Genomic DNA, 7,617 nt, shown 5'->3' on the forward strand with positions numbered 1-7,617 from the left:
GTGGTTCGACTTTGAACGTGTGACGTTATAAGTTGTTTTTGTCTTTTGGCAACTTTGAGCAAATGGGGCACTAAGGCCACTCTTTTAAAATCCTAGCCAAGACTTTTGGCCATTGGAAAGTGAAGATAAAAACCTAAAACAGTGAGCAAATCACGTTCCAAAACAGATTGCACAAAAACAGTGGTAGTGGTCTAAGCACAATATTTTTTCAGCACTTTTCTAGGCTCTCTTTAGTACTATTTTGAGGCCTTTTGCTTAAAATATTTTAGCACTTCTTTTTCCACTCTTTTAAGGTGCAAAAATAAGACCATCACGCACTTGGAACAGAGGTGATACATGGGTTTTAAAAGCCACAAAGACAAGAAACACAAAATAGAAGAGAATCCTACTAGAATTAAAATGGAGTTGAAAACTAGAAACGTTAATAAAGAATTTTTTTTAAGAGCTTGTCAATGATCTAATGCCAAGTATGAACCCAAAACATCAAAGATAAGTCCCTCAAATGGTTGTATATGCTGCAGTTTTGCAAACTAACTTATATATATTTTTTTGATGATTTTTCAAAGGTTACACTTGGAAATAAAGACATGTAAAGAACTAAACATGACTCTAGACAACATGGATGGATTCAAAAATCAACATGACACAAAATAAGCATATAAGACCAAACAAAATAGCAAGGAATGACTCAAAGAAAAAGCACAAAACAGTAGCCAAAACTACAAAAATATAACTTGAAAAACGCTAATGACAACATTTTGGCAGCTTTTCCCTTTGTTGAGTGTTTTACTCATAACTTTCTCCACATAACTCCAAATGAAATGATTTTTTGTTTGTTTGAAATATACTCAAAGGGATTTCATTTGAGTATTTTTACGTATTTTTTGGACAACTGTGCTAGGTACAGTTTAAGTTTGAAAATCATCACAGTTTACTGCCAGAAAAAAAATGATAGATGAAAAAAAAAAACACAAGACAAGTAAGGAAAGCATTAAACAACAAGGAAATAACAAAGGATCAAAACCAAGAAACTTAGCTCTTTGAAGAACCAAGGCTCTTGATAGAAATGCTCTAGCTAGGACAAGCCAAATCTAGAAGCAACCAAGCCAACAAGAACAAGATGCTCAAGGTTTTAGATGGAATGCAGAATGGTGGTGGTATAAGGTGGAGGTTGTCACGGTTTTGGGTGTTTGAATGGTGATGGAAGGTGTGTTTGGTGGTTCTCTAAGAGAGGTTGGGTCAACTCTTGGAGGAAGGTGGCTAAAGGAGGCCACTTGGGTTGCTCTAGCCTAGGGTGACCTTAAAAGAGTAATATGGCACAAAATGGGCAGCATAACTGTATTCTAAATCAAAGGTGATTACATGATGGAGAGCACATCTATTTATTGGCTAAGGTGTCTCAAAATGGGCTAAAAGTTTAACCTAAAAGAGCCACCTTGGTTGGCTTGGAGAGCAAGGAGAAATCCTCTCCAATAAGAGAGAGACAAGTGGCAAAAATCCTCTCAAATGAGATAGTGACATGTGGCCACTACCTATGGAAAAACTCTCTATTCTTATAATGACACATGGCCACTAACTAGGAGGAAAATTCTCCAATGGAAAGCCTCCACATCTCTAGGACGAAATATTGCTCCCTTGTCCTCCAAGCTTAGCCAAAATGTTGATCCATTGGTCAACACACCCATTTTGGACATCCAAGCATAGTCAACTTTGGGCCTTGGCTCTTTGTTGACTTGTTTGGTCAAAATCCTATTCTACTTAGCCCAAAATATAAGGCCCAATTGAAATATTATACTACTAGGCCCAATCGAGGTATATATAGTTCCATCTCATTCCTCATATTATTTCATCTCTTACAAATTATTCAAACTTCTTAACTGATGCAAGTTTTTTTTCTACGGGTAAGTTTCTCTTAACATTTGTAAAATCACCACCAACACAACATAAAGTTAGTTTTGAAATATTAAAGATATTATAAAAGAAATACATCCTAAAAGTTACAGTGAGTGAATGTGTAGAAAATATTTAATGTCACTTTTCATAAGCATATTTAAAGTTGATTTATTTAAATAACTCTTCAAAGTCTCGTGATTTTACTAAATTTTTAACTACGTAATTTCAATTTAACTTTTTAATGGAATCTTATTGTTTTAAAAAATAAATAAGTATTTATTCTTTAATTTCCACTTCTGATATATCAACTTGATTTTTTTGGTAAACTATGAAATTTTGCTTGAAAATTTATATGAATTTAAGAATAAACTAGAACTTATAGAAAAGTTCTAAAAGTAGTTCAATAATTTAATCCAGCATATCTAATATTTGTTAATAAACTATAACTTGTAGAAAAGTTTTAAAAGTAGTTCAATAATTTAATCCAACAAAACTATACGCTCTTTAAAATAATTCAATCAATAAGTTATATATATACATACAGACACACAAAAATTAACATATTTTTTTTATCAAAACTCAGAAAAATCATGTCTCTTAGATTTGTATTGAAAATTTTCTGGTGAAAGTAGTGTTTCGAAATTTTGAAGTTTGTATGAGACACAACTTCGTTATTAAGAAGTATTGTAACTGTTACTGTCTTTTATGTCTAATTTACTTGTTAACTAAATAGCCCTCAAAATTCAGATTTTAACATCACTTTAGTCGTAGCATAAAAGGATACCACAGATTTTTCTTTAACACTTTCTTGCTTTGCTTTACCATGTTTAAAAAATTGTTGATGTTGTTTTACGCAATTCATTAGTAGTTATTTTATTTTAATTGAAGACAATTATGTTAAATGTTTGATGGTGGATGTTTTCACATTCTTTTTTTCTCAGGTATATTTTCGTAGAGAATGATAAGTGTTTGATTGATACAAGGTTCCTTTCGTGATGTTAAGTTGTCGAATAATGAATTATCTGAAATCCAAAATGATTACATGTTCTTTGTTTTTTGTGATTTGTTGTTTGAATAAAAGGAAAGTTTCCTACTTCACTTTGCTTTGCGCCTGCCGACTTTATATTTCTTGGATCCCAAGTTTCTCTTTCCTTATATATCCCTTCATTCATATCCCAAATTAACCTTAAGTTATTGCTACACTCAACAAGTTGAAAATAGAGGATATGCAAATGTAGACTTTCCATATAAATTTTTACTCTGTCTCTCGATTTAGTTGTGAAGTGCATATACTGCAATTGAAACAAAATTGAATATAATTAGGAGTAGATTATATTAGAACCAACCGTCCTAATTCCTAGTGTACTGTTACAGCCTTTGTTTCCTTGTCACAGAAAATGTTGTAGTTTTCTGAGCAGAAAACAACCCTCTGCTTTGTTGGTGAAATTTTCATCTTAATTTTGGCATATAAGGAGTGTCTTAGTTTATCAATTTATTTCAATATTCTGAGTTTCGCTTCTTATTTTTGTAATGCAACATGGGGTAATTGTTTATGGCAACAAAATTGATTTGTAATGCAACATGTGGTAAATCAAGAGAATTCATGATTCACTTGATTTAATTGGCAGCCACACCCAACAAGTAGTAATACCCATCCATAGCATGAAGATCAATTAATCCAGCAAGAGTAAGAAATAGACATTTGAGATTCTTATTATTAACTAAGTAATACCCATCCATTAGAGTATTAAAACTAACCATATTTCAAGTTATTTAAATTTGAAATACTTATTACTAACAAAAATTATTTGTTAATACGAAACTGTATATGTTTCATTAATGATAATAAATAAAATAAAAATAATTACTAGTATAAAAACGTGTGCACATCACTTCTATCTCATCTTATGTCCTATATATGATAATAAAAAAATAAAAAGAATTATTATTTTTAACTCTACGATAACTGTTTTTATATACAGATTTTATTTTTACTAACAAAAATTATTAATTAACACGAAACTATATATTTCACTAATGATAATATATAAAATAAAAATAATTAATAGTATAAAAACACGTGCACATCAAGCCTATCTCATCTTATGTATGATAATTAGAAAAATAACTAATTATAAATTATATTAAATTTATAAAAAAAATGTATTCTTAAAAATTGATTATAAAATAAATACTTTTTACAATTTTAATATAGACCATTTTATATTAAAGTAAGAGATTAACTGAATTTAAAAATTACATAAAATGTGAAAAGTAATTAATAAGATAATTTATATTAATAAAAGTAAAATTAGTACTAAAATTTGGACTTAAATAATAATTTAGTTTTTATTTTCTTTAGGTTTATTCAACAATTCTAATTTTTTTTAATTAAATATCAATTTTCATCTTTTTATTAATATTATTTAAATAATTAATGACATTAAACACTTAAATGTCATTTCTTTTTTTTTTTTAATTTTAAAGAAATGATCTCGTCTCACCGGTTATAGTTAATGTTTCATATTAATTTTGATATCTATATTAGTTATTTTTATTTAATTCATTCAATTTTTTTCAAAATTAAACAATTTCATTATTACTTAAATTAAGAATAAATTTAATTTATGCATAAATATTATATTAATATTTTTATTAATATTTTTATTTTTTATTAAATATTTTTACTTTAAGGTTCAAGTGGGTTTAGAATGAAAATTTTAAAAGTAAAAAATAACACGATTTATTTAAAATTTTAAGAGATTAAAAATCCCAAAATATTAAAATCACATAAAATACTAAATAAAAATGTCATTTAACTTTATATTAATCGATTATAATTTATGAGATTTTTAACTTTTTAAACTTCAATCCAATAGTGTTAGTCCTTATTCTTAAATTTTTTTGTTCTAATTTTAAACCAATTGTAACTCTAAAACAAAAATATTCAATAAAAATGTGAATTTAAATAAAAATATTAATATAATATTTAAATAGAAACTAAATTAGATCTCAATTTAAAGAGAAACAAAATTACTTTATTTAAAAAAAATTGAACGAAATTGTATAAAAATAAAAATATATGAATCAAATTGAATATAAAATATTGATCTTGACCACAACCTTAGCACATGGCACGATGCTAGTTTGATATGTAAACATTTTTTTAAAATAAAATAAAAATAAAAATAAAAATAATTTAAGAAACAAAAAAATACAAACAAACATGTAACAAATATTGTTCATTAATTATTTAAAACAATATTAAGAAAAAGGATCAAATTACATCAAATTTACAAAGATTAGGACATGATTGAAACAAAAATATTAGAATTGAATTAACTAAACTTAAAAAAAAAATAAGAACCAAACTAACATTTAAACCGAAAAGGCAAACAGTCACTTTTTATTATTCATTATTATTGCAAAACGTACTTTGGTGTAATGTTTAATTTTTATTTATTTATTCATTATTCATTATTGTGGCAACGGTCTTTAATTAAGTTTCTCACCTAGGGGTTGCCTCACGCTCTACAAATAGAGCATTTCCTACATTCCTAAACACAACATTTTCTCTCATTTTTCTTCCTCTTAGTTTCATCTTTTCTCCTTTTCTTTTCTAAAAATATCTTGGGTTTATTTTCTACTTTTTATAGGGTTTTTTGCTAGTTCTGAGATCCTTAGAAATTTTTGGGAAGTTCATGTTGTATCTTGGGAGACTTGTGCAACATACCATGGATAAGTCCTAAAAGATAGTGAAACTACACGCCTCAGTAAATATTGTTCGTGATTTTGTCAACAATTTCTACAATAATGTTAAGGACTTATGGTTGACATCAACAACTAGATTCATGAAAGTCAAAAATTTGATTTCAGAACTCAGACAGTATTTGCGAAACCACTTCCGAATGTGTCAAAAGTCGAGGTCGTCTTTGGACATAACTTCCGACGCTAGCAAGAACGTGTGTCCACCCTTTTAGACATTATGGAGTTGTTGCTGCTCTTTCATCTCTGAAGCTCGACTCCAGTATCCCTTCAAACTCAAAACTAGTTGAAGATTGGATTTACGCGAACAAGGTATGTCAGCACATTTTTCTTAGTGCACTTTCCAATGAGTTGCTTACTGCATGTTTTTACAAAATAGAATACCTCATAATAAAATTGGTAAACTCCCTATGAGTTGTGGAGAGGTTATAACCTAACCTTAAATATCTAAGAGTGTGGGGTGCCTAATTAAGGTGATGTTACCATATCCTAAGAAAAGGAAAATAGGCTCTAAAACCTCTGATTGCATGTTCTTAGGCTATGTTGAAGATATTGCTACCTATAAGTTTCTAGTTCTTAGAAAGTGATGTGATTGAACGTAACACTTTAATGGAGATAAAAAAATGCTGAGTTTTTTGAACATGTTTTTTCCTTAAAGGTTAGTGATAAATATGATCATATTGATAATAATAGTGATACCTTGAATGAGGATTTGAGAAGAAGTAAAAGACAAAGAAAAGAAACTTTCTTTGGAGATGATTTTTATACTTATCTTGTTGATAATGATTCTAATAGCTTTATAAAAGCTATTAGTGCTCCTGATGCAAAACAATGGGATAAAGGAATTAATACTGAAATTGAATCAATTTAGAAAAATAATACTTGGACCTTAGTAGATTTTCCTAAAGGAGCAAAACACATTGGATGTAAGTAGATCATTAAGAAAAAGTACTATAGAGAAGTATAAGGCAAGATTGGTAGCAAAATGTTTTAGTTAAAAATCCAACATAGATTATTTTGACACTTTTGCCCTTGTGACTAGGATTTTCTCTATTTCTATTTGAGTGTTGTTAGCCTTAACAATTATCCATAAACTAGTGATACACCAGAAAAATGTTAAAACAACCTTTTTGAATGTAGATTTGGAGGAAAAAAATTTATATGAGTCAAATTGAAGGATATGTTGTACCTGGTCAAGAGAATAAAGTATGCAAACTTTTAAAATCTTTGTATAGGTTGAAACAAGCACCGGAGTGTAATATAGTACACTTTGCCCACCCCTAATCTTATCTTATGTTTTATATAGTGTTGTCAAAGTGGGCCACCCGACCCGATCCATCACGGGTTGATCACTTAGTAAGCCAACCCAACCTGTCTCATTTATTAGCGAATCAAAAAAGTTGAACCCGGCTTGAACCACCACGGGTTGGTGGGTTAAACGGGTTGGTTCACTAGCTCATTTAATTACAATTTTTTTAAATAAAAAAAATACAAACTTTTTGTAATTCAAATATAAATAAATTTCACTCTCAAAATAATGTTAAACTCAAGACAATTCAAAATAATAAAAAACAAGTACAATACAATCCACATATAATGAGTTAGAGGGTATTTTTTAGGATTTTATATGAAAATAAATTAATAAAAATAAAATTAAGTGAGTTGGTGGGTCAACACGGCTCACCACGGGTTCAACCTGGATGAGTCGGGTTTAAATGAGTCGAGTTAAAAATTAACCCACATACAAAAATGCATTTTTTTCCAACCCAACCCGGTCCGAACCCGTGGTGGACTAGGTTGGCCCGCGAGTTGTAACCCATTTTAACTAATAATAATAAAAAAAATTATTATTTTTAACTCTTTGTTTTCGTATACATATTTTATTTTTACTAACAAAAATTATTTATTAATACATAACTTTATGTTTCACTAATGATAATAAATCAAATAAAAATAATT

Source organism: Vigna umbellata, chromosome 11 (genome assembly GCF_029865625.1).
Source record: "Vigna umbellata cultivar VRB3 chromosome 11, Vumbellata_1.0, whole genome shotgun sequence".
NCBI lineage: Eukaryota > Viridiplantae > Streptophyta > Magnoliopsida > Fabales > Fabaceae > Vigna > Vigna umbellata.